The 16,096-nt window shown below is 40.1% G+C and overlaps 1 protein-coding gene across 2 annotated transcripts in view; it reads left to right on the top strand.

The window, feature by feature from the left end:
- Positions 1-16,096, top strand: part of LOC136863322 (allatostatin-A receptor) — a 1,657,357-nt gene that overhangs the window by 312,166 nt on the left and 1,329,095 nt on the right. For both annotated transcript variants that reach the window (XM_068225909.1, XM_067139709.2), the window contains exon 2: positions 5,061-5,095. The gene's annotated coding sequence lies outside the window, so the exon portion shown is untranslated. The remainder of the gene's footprint in view (positions 1-5,060; positions 5,096-16,096) is intronic.

The raw sequence follows: 16,096 nt of genomic DNA, 5'->3' as shown, positions 1-16,096 counted from the left end.
ATCCTGGCTCAGTCCGGTGTTATTTGAAGGTGCTCAAATACGTCAGCCTCGTGTCGGTAGATTTATTGGCACGTAAGAGGACTCCTGCGGGACTAATTTCCGGCACCTCGGCGTCCCCGAAAACCGTAAAAGAGTAGTTAGTGGGACGTAAAACAAAAAAACATTTAAAAAATTAAAATGTGTTTCTGTCCCCTTCCTGGCCAGTTTACCTGCCTTTCCATTTCCTTCTATACCTGCGTGCCCTGGTACACTTATTATTTTGAAAATGTTGTACTTTGAGAGCTTCAGGAGAAGTGAATGTCAATACCAGACAATTCTGGATGTTATCCGGACTGCTTCTAGTGCCTTAATGGTCGCTTGACTGTCCGTAATAATGAAAATATTCTTATTCCTATAGTTCATTTTCATATTTTCTTCAAGACATGTTGTGATAGCTGTCACTTCAGCTTGAAAGACTGTAGTGTGTTTGCCCAGACTCATCTGGATTGATCTGTCAGGTCTTCCCCTGTTGATCCCTCCTCCTGTGCCATCCCCCAGCTTCTTCTCACATTTACAATGTATTTCTCCCTTCATATTCAAACCAAGATTAGTACATACTACATGAATTCCAATAATATATAAAACGTTATCATCTGCTACGTATTTGTATTTATTTTTTCATCGAGTTCGAAATACTTCTTTTGACACACGGACATATCACTACCCCGTTTTTCTTACGCCCCCACCCCCAGCCGGGCTGAGTGGCTCAGACGGTTGAGGCGCTGGTCTTCTGAACCCATCTTGGCAGGTTCAATCCTGGCTCAGTCCGGTGGTATTTGAAGGTGCTCATATACGTCAGCCTCGTGTCGATAGAGTTACTGGCACGTAAAATAACTCCTGCGGGACTAAATTCCGGGACCTCGGCGTCTCCGAAGACCTTAAAATAGTAGTTAGTGGGACGCAAAGCAAATAACATTATTATTATTACTATTATTATTATTATTATTATTATTATTATTATTATTATTATTATTATTATTATTATTATTATTATTATTATTATTATTATTATTATTATTATTAATTTCGCCCTAGTCGAATATAAGTATATGCCTTATATAAATCGTGGGAAAAACAAAACTCGCTCGGAAAATATTGACCGTAGTTAATGAACAGGGGAACTTCCAATCACAGGGAATGCTGGAGACCGTATTTTTGATACACCATTGGGTTGCTGTCACATATCTGCAAGCGTGCATCTCCCGAGCACGTCGCTGTGTCATTACATGTGAATGAGTGAGAGAGAGGAGCAGACGTGTTTAGTGACCAGTTGAATGGTGCTCACGATAAAACAGCGCTTGTTATGCGAAGCACGATTCGTGGAAAACTAGTGCGGAACTGTTTGCTCAAGAGTTCACGCCGGAAGTGTTTTGGCAAAACCTCAAGTAAAGTCTGCAATGAAAAATTTAGCGGCCAAATTGCTAGAAACGGGCAAAACCGTAACAATCCGAACATTTTTCCAATACTAGAAAACATTACTCGAGTGGAGGAAAGCCTGGAACGAAATCTCAACGCCGTTCATCCCTGCAAGTGGGAGTTAAGCGATCGTCGTGTTGAAACATTATCAAAAAGACCTGCATCGATATCCTTACACATTTACTGTCGTGCTTGCGTTAAAGCGTCCAGACGAACCTTCGCGTGTTCTGTTCTGTCGATGTTTACTGAGTGAAGTGGAGTCAGAACTGTTTAACGCTCGTCTTTTCGTTTCTTCAGGTGAGGCCATTTCCAGCATCTCCAAGGGTCAATCCCGCGTCAGACCTATTGTAAATATCTTCCGGGTCAGTTTTAATTTGCTTACGTGGTAAAAGGCTAGGGATACCTCCCATAGTTGAATAACCTCCATGATGAATAGGACTGAACCAAAATTAGACACCAAATGACGAGTTATCAAACCAACTGTGTGTTGCATTAGGGAGCAGGAGTTTTCCAGGGACCTACCACAACTATTCAACATTCCGTCACTAACGAGAAACTCAGGACTATAAGCTTTTATAGTTCGTTGCTAATGGGACATTCAACGATTACTTACGATCCTTCGCTAATGGGAATCGTCGCAAAATATCCTAATATCCTATCGGTTATTATTTGCTTTCTAGGCCTGGGCTAGTAAGTCACGGTCAGGTAACACCGGTATAGTTCCAACTTCGAGAGTTACCCCTGCATGCAGAAAAATGGCTCAGTTCTCCTGGAGAATACGGTTCCCGCAAGAAACTCCGAAAGTAAACTGTAAAGCCCATGTACACCAGATCCCAACAGAGAGCAGTCCTGCACGATGTGAGCTGTTTTGTGCCCTAGTACACAAAATATCTGTTCTTAATGCAAACACACAATATGAGGTATTTAGTATCGCCTACACTAATTATCTGCTCTAATTCAGAACACACAATGTGAGGTATTTTGTACTCTCCTACACTAATTGTCTGCTCTTACTGCGAACACACAATGTGAGGTATTTTGTACTCTCCTATACTAATTATCTGCTCTAATTCAGAACACACGATGTGAAGTATTTCGTACTCTCCTGCACTAATTGTCTGTTCTAATTCAGAACACACGATGTGAAGTATTTCGTACTCTCCTGCACTAATTGTCTGTTCTAATTCAGAACACACGATGTGAAGTATTTTATACTCTCCTACACTAATTGTCTGTTCTAATTCAGAACACACGATGTGAAGTATTTTGTACTCTCCTACACTAATTATCTGCTCTAATTCAGAACACACAATGTGAGGTATTTTGTACTCTCCTATAATAATTATCTGCTCTAATTCAGAACACACGATGTGAAGTATTTTGTACTCTCATGCACTAATTGTCTGCTCTAATTCAGAACACACGATGTGAATTATTTTGTACTCTCCTACACTAATTATCTGCTCTAATTCACAACACAATGTGAGGTATTTTGTACTCTACCACACTAAATATCTGCTCTTACTGCGAACACACAATGTGAGGTATTTTGTACTCTCCTATACTAATTATCTGCTCTAATTCAGAACACACGATGTGAAGTATTTTGTACTCTCCTGCACTAATTATCTGCTCTAATTCAGAACACACGTTGTGAGGTATTTTGTACTCTCCTACACTAATTGTCTTCTCTAATTCAGAACAGACGATATGAGAAATTTTTTCTCTCGTACACTAATTATCTGATCTTACTCAGAACACACGATGTAAGGTATTTTGCACACTCCTACACTAATTATCATCTCTGCTTGAGAACACACGATATGAGGCATTTTGCACTTTCATACACGAATTATATGCTCCGGCTGAGAACACACGATAGGAGGAATTTTGTACTCTCCTACACTAAGTATCTGCTCCAATTCAGAACACACAATGTGTGGTATTTTGTACTCTCCTACACTAATTATCCGCTCTAATTCGCAGCACACGATGTGCAGTACTTTGTACTCTAATACGCTAATTATATCTTCCGGCTGAGAACATACGATGTGAGGTATTTTTACTCCCCTACACTAGATATCTTCTCCGGCTAAGAACACAGGAAGTGAGGTAATTTGTAATCTCCTATACTAATTATCTGCCCTTATACAGAACACACGATGTGAGGTATTATGCACACTCCTACACCAAATTTCATCTCTGACTGAGAACACACGATATGAGGTATTTTGTACTCTCCTACATTAATTATCTGCCATATCTGAGAACACACGATGTGCGGTATTTAGTACTCTTCTACACCAATTATCTGCTCTAATTCAGAATACGCGATGTGAGGTATTTTGCACAGTCCTACACCAATAATTGCTCTAATTCAGAACACACGATGAGAAGTAGTTTGTACTATCCTACACTAAATATCTGCTCTAATTCAGAACACACAATGCGAGGTATTTTTTACTCTCCTACACTAATTATCTGCTCTTACTGCGAACACACAATGTGGGGAATTTTGTACTCTGCTACACTAATTATCCGCTCAAATTCGGAGAACACGATTTGCGGTACTTTCTACACTCCTACACTAATTATATGCTACGGCTGAGAACACACGATGTGAGGTAGTTTGTAATCTCCTACACTAATTATCTGCCCTGATTCAGAACACACGATGTGAGGTATTTTGCACACTCCTACACTAATTCTCATCTCTGACTGAGAACACACGATATGAGGCATTTTGCACTCTTCTGCACTAATTATTTGCTCTAATTTGGAACATGCGATGTGAGGTATTTTTTACTCACCTACACTAATTATCTGCTCTAATTCAGAACTCACGATGTGTGGTATTTTTACTCTACTACACTAATTATCTGCTCTAATTCAGAACTCACGATGTGTGGTATTTTTACTCTACTACACTAATTATCTGCTCTTATTCAGAACACACGATGTGGTATTTTGTACTCTCCTACATTAATTATCTGCTCTAATTCAGAACACACGATGTGTGGTATTTTGTACTCTCCCACACTAATTATCTGCTCTAATTCAGAACACACGATGTGTGGTATTTTGTACTCTCCCACACTAATTATCTGCTCTAATTCAGAACACACGATGTGTGGTATTTTGTACTCTCCCACACTAATTATCTGCTCTAATTCAGAACTCACGATGTGTGGTATTTTTACTCTACTACACTAATTATCTGCTCTTATTCAGAACACACGATGTGGTATTTTGTACTCTCCTACATTAATTATCTGCTCTAATTCAGAACACACGATGTGTGGTATTTTGTACTCTCCCACACTAATTATCTGCTCTAATTCAGAACACACGGTGTGAGGTATTCTGTATTCTCCTACACTAATTATCTGCTCCGGCTGAGAACACACGATGTGAGGTATTTTGTAATCTCTTGCACTAATTATTTGCTCTAATTGGGAACACACGATGTGAGATATTTCTTACCCTACTAAACTAGTTATCTGCTCTGACTGAGAACACACGGTGTGAGATATTTTGTGTACTGCCGTACATCCTGTTACTTGAAGAGAATCTGATGTTAATATTATTCTTCTGTCTCTTTTCAGGTAAAATTCAAACGTGGTTGTTTGGCCCATTAAAGGTAAAGGTTTAATTTACCGTTAATTTACTGCATCTAGGATTATTAATTCTTAGATGCATGATTTTCCTTTTCTTGAGGAGCAGCTCTCCTCCTATATACAGACCTGCATTTCCCTGAACGCCATCTAAATGATTGGTGTTTTCCTCCAATGGGCGTCACTGAGATATCACATCTCCCTAGTAGCAATTCGACATTGGGGAATTAATTTGAATTGTACCAGTCCCTGGAGTTGAACAACACTCCTAGCACAAATTTTCCCTTAAGCCTGAGACTACAGGCTACACTCCACGCAAGGAAGCCAGGGGGGCTGCCTACGTAGCATGGCGGAGCCAGCCAACGGTCGTTTACTTTTCGACTATATTGGTACAATACTGAAATAAAAACGCACACCGCATCAGTCTGCCAAATAATGTACAAAAAAGCATATCGCATGAACTACATAGTAAGAGAAACATATACCTTAATGTACTCTCCTCCCTTCTACACGTGATCAGTGTATTTCGCGAAAACATCTTCACTGAAAAATAACTGCAAGCACTTCACAACTGACTAACCGAGCTACCATAGCACAAGTACACGACCTGACAATATACTACAAGTAGTTCACAATTGACTTACCGAGCTGTCATAGCACAAGTACACGACCTGACAATATACTACAAGTATTTCACAACTGACTGACCGAGCTACCATAGCACAAGTACACGACCTGACAATATACTACGAGTAGTTCACAACTGACTGCCTTGAATACACCATAGCACAAATATTTGACCTGACATTTTGCTAGAAGTGCTTCACAACTGACTGCTGAGCGACAATAGAACAAGTTTTACCTGTAATACATTAAAGTTCTCTGTCGTACTTCACATCTGTAGTCGCAAAAATCGAATAGCTTTTTCAATAACATCATGTACTCTTTCCAATGTACGTTTTCCACAGTGTGGTGATACTCACCTATCTGTAAGTTGGCATATAAGTAAGTGATTGCAGTATCAGAGCAAAAGGTTTGTTTCGCGTTGATACAAGCTGTGATACGAGAGAATATGAAGGCGTATGGTATCGTGCTCTAACTATCTCTCTAGATCGTTATAACTCAATTAATTTGAGACATGTTTGATGGACGATAAATCTGCCGATCAAGTTTGAATATGTTGTTTATCACGGAAACATTCCTGTGATACCCTTGCAGTGTGCGGCCGAGCACTGTCCTGCTCGAAAGCGTTGGTAAGTAGAGGCAATGATGCGGTCACGGGATGTCCAACACATATAACTATGCTATGAAAGTTCCTCGTATCACTGCACACCTGCAGTGTGTAATGAGTGGTACTGCTATCATACTATCGTGGGTGGTGTACTATTATACAATAGTGATAAGTAATCAGAAGTACTTACAGTGGAGTATAATATGATACTAGCAATACCGTAGAAAGCTCAGTGTACCAAAGTATAGTATTGAAATAGATAATAATAATAATAATAATAATAATAATAATAATAATAATAATAATAATAATAATAATAATAATAATAAATGATTTAAACCAAGGAAACGCACAGTGAGAAGGAGCTAGGTGTTGTAAACAAGGTTGGGTTTACAAAAAGCACAACTTCTTTATTTGCTTCACATGTAAAATTACAATATTTACACTAACAAAACTGAAAGTTATCTCGAAGCAAATTGAACTATGAATTTGGAGAAAGACTCTGTCTTTGTACACTATATACACGTTGGAGTATTCACGTTCACTACTATTTCGGAAAGATAGTCTTTGTGACATGAAAAGTTCTTGATAGTGGAAAACTATCAGAAGCACTGACGTAAATATCTCAGATAGTCCGTCCTTGTTGAAGTGTCTGAGTTCATTAACGTAAGTTCAATGACGGAAGAGTTCCTACTTAGCGAAACTAAGTCGATAATGGGAGCTTTCATTAGCTAGGGAATGATAGTGGCATGTAATGGGAAGACTGGGCATGGACAGCAGAATAGGCAAGAGGAGCGGTGACCCGAGGTGAGACCTCTTACTGCCAGAAATTCAGTCCACCTGGCCGAAGCACATTTTCAAGAGGAGTAGCCTCCGTGCTCGACGTAGGGTGTATTCTGGAGCTGGACACCGGGGTCAGTGGGCGTCTGGACAGGCTAGGAGCTCCTTTATATAGCACACACGACGTTCCAGGCACGCGCACTGAGGGCTGCGCGTCGAGGCTCGAAGAATAACACACTGGCACGCGTGTAGCTGGCTGGCGGATCGAGAAGGGAGCGACGGACATACAACACTAGGCCAATAGGAAGACCAAAAATAACGATGTGAATAGAATATATATTTAACAATAAAACATAACAACAAGATAAATAAATCGAAGATAAATTTATAACAAATGGTGAAAGATGAATATACCAGAGTAGAGAAAAATCCGAAAAGTGTGCCACATTTACAAATTAAATATCCAAAAATGCATAAGGGCGAAGCCTAAAAAATAATTTACCAACGTACAATAAATATAAAAACTAAATAGGACAGCAGGAGTAAAGACCAGAGAGAAAAGAAGGAGGAAAGAAAGGGGGAAGGGAAGAGACGTAAGGATTAGTGCGGGGAAAGGATTTTCTTCACTGGGTATTCCAAGATTTACCAATTTTTGCATAGGTCTAAGAAAACATCTGAAATGATTATAAATAATTCATAATTGTCCGTAGCGCATGTTCGTATAGTGATGCAGTCTATGAGCTTTAAAATGTAGCATACCAACTCGACGGAAGAAAATTTGAACTGGCAAGAGGCCGGATGAAAATTTAAAGTCCAAATGTGGATAAATTACAATAAGTCTTGCTCACCAAATAGCTTGAAGGCAGAGTCCAGCATAGTACTTTGGCACTCCACCACCCCGCTATGAAACCCGACTCAAATGTAGAGAAGCGGAGTGGGCAATATATAGTGGAATAGAATATTCCAGAAAAGTTGAGAAGGCTACAAGCCATTGAGTTCGAGAAACATGAGGTCACGTGTACACACAGTGCACAGGCAACGGCGAAGTGCAGCGAGGTTGACGTAATCACACTGGTAGAGCACAGGTGAGCGGAGTGCTTGATGCGGCGAGGACGAGGTCGAGGCGAACAGCAGTAAGTAAGGTGGGGAAATGTACTGTAGATACGGCGATCGTAATAAGTGGGGGCGATGCATCATGCCACAGCAAAGGTAGGATTAGGACGTTTCCTACTAGGCCTCCTGATATGGACACGGCAGTGCACAAAAGCAACCTGCATTCTTCACTAAGGGTAACTCGGTTCCAGTCCGTAGTGATCCATATTTGACGTTGACAACACCACTGTGAAGAGTGAAGACGGTGGTTGTGAATGAGCGCCGTGGGACTAAAACTCCAGCAAACAGTTCCTGAGGCTCGGTACAGTGTCTGCGTGCCTCATGCACCCGCAGATCATAACAGGCACTCAAATTCCCGTCAAGACGGGCGATTCGCCCAAATCATTAAACCTCGATCATTCTCTCCCAAACTCTTGTCGCTGGGGAAATTTCTTCGTAGAGGCGTGTCGAGTGTTTGACGAGGTTTTCACAGTACGCGCGGCTGGCAACATATTTACGGCCTCCAGTGGCAAGACGTCACTACTGTAATCATTTCACTGCGTAACTGAATGCCAAATTTTACACTAAAACGGCAATTCCTACTTCGTATTTTGATTTGATCGACCAACAATTTCCACGAGGCTTCATTCTAAGCTAGTTAATTTTATTTAGAATTTGCTTTACGTGGCACCGACACAGATAGGTCTTATGGCGACGATGGAATAGGTAAGGTATAGGAGTGGCTTTAATTATGGTACAGCCTCAGCATTTGCCTGATGTGAAAATGGGCAACCACGGAAAACCATCTTCGGGGCTGCCGGCAGTGGAGATCGAACCCATTATCTCCCGGATGCAAGCTCACATCTGTGCACCCCTGACCGCACGGCTAGCTCGCCCGGTATAAGCTAGTTAGTTGATTGGTACATCCACAAATTAAAGTGTCTCGTAGATTTCACCATTGAATAACTGATTCAATAAACAGCAAAGGTTCTGTGGAAACTTTTCTTTAGAGTGAAGTTTGATAAGTTCACGTTTATGTTTAATAATACGACAATAAATCTTAAAGTTTGACCAGATATAATCTAGTGTATAGCTTGTCATCAAGAAGATAAAGCACATTTTCGCTATATTTGGAAATAGACTCCTTTAGTATTTGTGATATATTTTTCCCTTCTTTTGCCATTTTGAACACAGTATTTGAATAAATATTGGAAGAACTGATGATATCTTATTGTCACTGCAGCCACCTTATTTTTTATGCAAATTATTCGTGCAGTGATGTAAAACCTCCGCTTTGTAGTGCTTCGGACACCACAGGAGTAAGAACCCCGTAAGTTATTATTTCCGTTCCTGAACTTCTTGTTACGTTAAAATGTTTGTAGAGACACAATATTTGTGTAGTATATGAGGATTGTATGATGAAAGTGACACAGTTTCATTCCTTTCACCCCCTACGTAATCACTCTTGTAAGAGACTGTTCATCAAACCCACATTTTCCTGATTTTCTTGGTTCTGGTCTTTGAAAGTTTAATTAGTCCATAACTGAGAATTCGCAAACGTGCTATTCTTGGAGATATTTGTGGTAGTGTACATTGGAGGGACACCATGAGTGTACCCAATCTGCCGATGTGGACTAGTCCAAGATGAAGGACATCATTTGGTCTACGAGAATCTGGGTAGAGCATTCTCCCTTGATGACCTCCTTTAACCAAATGACGAAGCCCTGTATTTTGAGATGAACTGAGGGTTTAATCGTGTACTGGGGCACGGAAATGATAGGATGCCTGGTATTTTCTTGATGGTATGTAACGTAGAGGCTCGAGGAGCAGCATCCACTATGTATGATGCCTTGCTCAGATTATTATTATTGTTGTTGTTTTTATTATAGAATGCACTGCTACTGGGGATATTCCTGTGGCAATGTCTATTTACAGTGATAGAGTGACGAAATTATATTAAAATAGGAATTACTATAACAATAAACAATAAAATGGAAACTGGATATTGGAAGTATCATATCAAAACAGGAATATATGATTACGAAAGAAACAGAATAAAAAGAAATACATCAAACAATAAAAAATCAAATCTTATTACATAATTTACAGAAAATATGTAAAATTATACCCTATGTGTAGCTTTACAAAATGACAAAATCTTCAGACTCATGTAGGAGTATTGATATTTTAATAATTTCCAGAGTTAATGCGTAATTTATTTCGTGTCTTGTACTTTGTACGTGTTTGTTGATTCATGCCGGGACTTCTTGGTTAGTGCATTTGATGTTTGTTTACGTTCATCGTTATGGTTGTTATGTTACTTACTGTATTTTAAAGAAATGAGACATTCTATAGATTTCTGCAATAGTCGAGGACTGTAAGTTCAAAGTGTAGTATCTCATCCTTGGTAAGATCTGTATCATCTCGTGGCCATCATATTCGTGGTGAAATAATTTAACCTACTTGAATACTATACGGACAACTTCGGTTACGATCTTTTTACATAAAATCGCTTCTGCGTTTGGACATTCGACCAAATATTTTTCATTTGTATTCCAAGTCTTAAAATAAATTTGGCGGATTATTCATGTTATGGTAGAACGATTATGATACCGTCCCTGTTCTGCCAAAACGGCGAATGTGACAATGCTCTTTCTATCCATTATTTCCCTTAAGACTTGTCATGCCTTCCAGCCATATATTGATATGCGGTCCATCGGAACAATTTTTGTTGAGTTCATTTTCCCATGCACGTGTGTAAAGGAAAATTAACCTTACATACATCATACAGTGGCGGCTCGTGGCTGTAAAGTATGGTGAAGAGCTATAACCCGTTCGCTTTCGAGCGACTGATTTAGGAACTTCTTTATTTTTTATTTGCTTACCCTCCAGGGTTGGTTTCTCCCTCGGACTCAACGAGGGATCCCACCTCTACCGCCCCAAGGGAAGTGTACTGGAGCGTGATACATTGGGTCGGGGATACAACTGGGGAGAATGACCAGTACCTCGGCCAGGCGGCCTCACCTACTATGCTGAACAGGGATGGGAATTGATAGGCAAGGACGAGGGAAGGAAGCGGCCGTGATCTTAAGTTAGGTACCATCCCGGCATTTGTCTGGATGAGAAGTGGGAAACCACGGAAAACCACTTCCAGGATGGCTGAGGTGGAAATCGAGCCCACTTCTACTCAGTTGACCTCCCGAGGCTGAGTGGACCCCGTTTCAGCCCTCGTACCACTTTTCAAATTTCGTGGCAGAGTGGGGAATCGAACCCGGGCCTCCGGGGTGGCAGCTAATCACACTAACCACTACACCACAGAGGCGGACAAGATTTAGGAAGTACGTGTTGTTTTTGGTTGTTTTGTACTCGTACCTCGTACTTGTGACTGGCGGAGTGTCCAGCACGTGACCACGATTTATTGAATTTAATGTTTCGTCATGACCACTAAAAGCTAGTTCTGGCTTACTTAAATAGAGCACTGCATCAATTACCAACTGAAGGAAAAGCCTATTTAAATGTACATTTTTATTGAACTGTACAGTTACAATATACAGTCTGGCATTTTCCTTCAGGACATCAGAGGTCATATTTTGGTTTGTTTCCAATGTCTTCAAATCTAGCTGCCATATTATATGTTCTGCAGAGTCTGAGTGCTTATGTGAAGAACGTGTTATGTTCAAAACGGCTGAAAATCCTTCTTTATTCCAAACGTTATTTTTATTGATAAAAGGCAAGCAGGCCCAACAAAACAACTTCTGTAGAGCTGGAGAGGAGCACAACCATGGAAATTCCTTAAACCATGATCGTTTGAAACTAAGATTGTAAGATTTACCGGAATGTTTCACTTCTTTTGTAGCACAAATCTGCAGTGATTCAGTAGGGCGTTCAAAACGTATAACTTCATTCTGATTTTCGTTTCTCCAACGTGAAAATGATGTTTATAATAAAATACACACTATGTCATAAATAGAATACATGTTTAAATAAAACAGCACAACACTACGAATGAAGCACGATGCGTAAGTACTCGTACTTCACACAGGATGACGCACGGAAGACAAAACATTCCGATCCTCCGACAACTTCACTTGCACATTCTGCTATGTGGAAAGTACGCGGGTGACGTCATGGTTGTCATGGCAACCGCCAAGGCCAAGCGCTAGGAGGGAGCTCTTGGGAGGTAGAGGCAGCTGCGGAATTTCTCGTCTTCACTCAGTCTCACGCGCCGTACTGTGGCCGATAGCCGGCGCTTTCGTGAGTTCCCCTGGTTCTCATCAAGTGATGCGAGCTCTTGGTGCTCCAAACGCCGTAAAATAAAACATTTTCTTTCCGTGAAACCAACAAATGTCATAAGAAAAACTAATTTAAGTAATTCATTATGGAAAAAATAAGTGGTGAAGTGGCACTTCAACTACTTCACCTGAAAAGCCACCCCTGCATCACACCATTTTACTTTACACACGCGCATAGGAAAATGAACTCAACGGAAATTGTTCTGATGGACTGCATATCAATATGTGGCTGGAAGGCGTGACCAGTCTTAAGGGAAATAATGGATAAGAAGAGCATTGTCACATTCGCCGTTTTGGCAGAACAGGGACGATATCATATAATAGAGGCTATGTCCACAGCTGATTATCCTCTGTGTCTTTACCATAGTACAATCTCTGTGTCATATTTCTGGGTACCTTCTGACCTCTATGACGCTGTCATTCACCAAGTAACGATCTCTAAACACTTCACGTCAGTTGTTTTTAGCACTGAATTGGTCTTTCTGACTCTCTAAGTGATGTCTTTGTTGAACTATTAATACAGATCAGCTACACTCATCAGTGCATGGCCGATTCTCGGCAATCATGGAGCACTTCGAGTGCTTTGCGTACATGTATTGAATGTAAGATTTGTTGCAAAATGCTTACAAAAGGAGGCATTAAACTTACGTATAGCAGGAGCTCAAGACAACAAACAATTGCACATTAAATAAGTGATGTCACTACTCCACTTCCCATGAGGCAGAGTTCATACTGAAATTCATCATCAGTATTTATCGACAGCGGATTAGTTCCGGTCAAAATTTTGAAACTATAGAACAAAAATATGACGCTCACGGTAACACGGAATCTAATAGCGCCAATGCTTTACTACACGAATGTCAGCTGAAAATTATGTAATTTAGAAAGAACATTTTAAATAATTTGCGAGGCGAGCAAAATGAAGTGATATACTAGCTACTGCCGTCCCAAACATTCCTCACTGAAATACTACAAATATAAAAAATGAGCAGCGCAGAGCGGAGTGATTCCGGCTTAAAAGTGACTAGGGCATTACAGCGGGAGGCAGCGGATGGTCCTGAGAATGGCTTTCCGTGGCTTCCCAATCTCCCCTCTAAGGTAACTGCCGGTACAATTACCTTTATACTCCACGGCTGTACCTATATCACCTTATCCTCAACTCAAATCACCGCAACACATCTCATGGCCTGAGAGAGGCCCGCCCTACCCCATCAGGGTACGGAATGAAAGCTCAAGAGACGTCCATGGGCAACCAAAGGAAATATACACAACCAATCCTGACCGTAAACAAAACGGGATCGAATACAGTAAAATGCTACGAAGGATACAAATATTAGCTTATCCAGTATTAATTTTTACCACATACGTACGAAAGTTATTAGAGATGATTTAAATTCCAGTGTTGAAACTTATAAAGCTTCTTCGGATTAAATTTTCCGCCACGTCTCCGAAATTCTCTGAAATACCCCTCTCACAACAGAGACGTTGATAGGGACCCAGTTGACAGTATCGTAGCCGTGGACACATCACTCAGTCTGGACATCGTCCTCACCAGAGATATCGAACTGAGTATTTTAGGCGAAAATAACACATTTTATTGCTAGATATATTCAAAACTGGAGTTGTATTTTCCACTTCCAAAGGGGTCAGGTCTGCTGTACTGTTGTTTGAACCATCAGTCCATACACTAGTTTAACGAAGCTGTCCATGCCACTCTCCCTTGTGCTAACCTTCTCATTTCTGCATCTATATTCATATATTTGCCTTGTTCAAGCCTTGGCCTACCCCTACCATTCCTACCACCAACACTTCATTCGAAGCTGTCCGAACAAGTCCTGGGTGTCTTAAGATGTGTTTTATCATTCTTTCTTTTCTTCTCAAGAAATTTAAACAAATAGTTCTCCTCGCACAAATTCTATTCAGTATCTCTTCATTCATGATTCGATCTATCCATCTCTCGCTTTTTAAACACCACATTTCTAAAGCTTGTGTCATATTTCTTTGCTACGTCTTAGTTGTTTCGCCTCTCCACAAAAGCATCTTTCTAATTCCTATATCATGTTTGAAGTGAGTATCTCAGGCGGCAGAGCCCTGTCCTCCTTAGTCCAACTTCACAGGTTCGATCCTTGCTCAGTTTAGTGAAGGTGCTCAAATACGACAGACCCTGTCTGTAGGTTTACTGGCATGGGGAAATATTCCGGTTCCTCGCCGTCTCCGAAAATTGTAAAAGTAGTCAAAGGAACGTAAAATCCAATAACATTATTAATTAAAGTTCGAAGTGACCATTTTTTTTTCTCTCGAGATATGCATTCCTTTCTTTTGCTAGTATGTATATTATGTCCTTACTTATGTCATCGTTAATTATTCTAATACCCAAGTAACAATATTTACCTACTTCTCTCAAGACTTAATTTCCTAATCTAACATTTTCTGGATCACCTGACTTCATTTGACTGCATTCTATTACTTTCATTTTCTATTTACTTACTTTCATCTTTTACGCCTTTCCAAGTCTGTCCATGCCATTCGGCAATTTATCCAGAACTTCCGCCGACTCAGAAAAAATTCCATAAATTTCAGAGTTTTGATTTCCTCCCCTACGAATGTGAGTACATTTCCGAACTCCTCTCTGATTTTCTTTACCGCTTTTTCTTGAGACAATGAAATGTAGACGGCATAAACGTTAGATTTATTAACCTCCATTCTGGATTGCTGCTTCACTTTCACAGCCCTCGATTTTTTTACATTGCAGTCTGACTTTTGTAGAGTTTGAAGCTAACCTTTCTTTCTTTTTTCTCTCTCGATATCTGATACGAGTCACCTTCAGAATATCAAATAGCTTGATTCAATTCGCGTTATCAAATGTCTTTTATATATCTACGAAGGCCATGTACGTGGGAATCTCCTTCTTAGTTCGACTCTCTATAATCAGACGTAACGTCAGGATTATTTCGTGTGTTCCTACATTTCTTCTAAAGACAAATTGATTTTCTGCCAGCTCAGTTTCTAACTTCTTCTTCCATTCTTCTCTAAATGTAAGTGTTAACATTTTGAAAGTGTGAGATTCTAAACTAAACGTGGATTAGTTTTCACTCTCGTGAGCACCTGATTATTTGAAGTATGTATGAGAACATTGCTTAAAAGTTCTGATGGCATTTATCCTGTACCATACATCTTACACAATGTTAGGAATAACCACACCATACCGAGTTCTCTTAACGCCGTTAGTAATTCTGAGGATATGTAATAAATTCCAGGTGCTTGAAACTGTCTACTTCTCTCAAGGCTGACCTCGAAATTGTGTCTCCCATTTCATCAGCATATCAGCTTCTTCGTGCTCGATAACCTTATCATCTACTTCTTTCCCCGGATAAAATTGTTGAAAGTTTTCCTGACATCATTCTCCAGAGTTTCTTTTCCATCTGAGCCCATAATATCCATACTCCTAGTTTTCCTTTCTCCAAATGTTTCTTTGATTTTCCTGTATGAATCATTAACCTTTCCTAAAACCATACAACCTTCAACATAGTTGCACTTGTATTTCAGACATTCTTTCTTAGCTGTTACGTATTTTATATACCGGTGTAGAGTGAGTGTCCAAAAGTCACGGGAAGAGGTGTCCCATTAGAAAA

Source organism: Anabrus simplex, chromosome 2, assembly GCF_040414725.1.
Source record: "Anabrus simplex isolate iqAnaSimp1 chromosome 2, ASM4041472v1, whole genome shotgun sequence".
In the NCBI taxonomy this organism is placed as follows: domain Eukaryota; kingdom Metazoa; phylum Arthropoda; class Insecta; order Orthoptera; family Tettigoniidae; genus Anabrus; species Anabrus simplex.
Note: the sequence above shows the minus strand (reverse complement) of the source record. Positions and strands in the feature narration are given on the sequence as shown.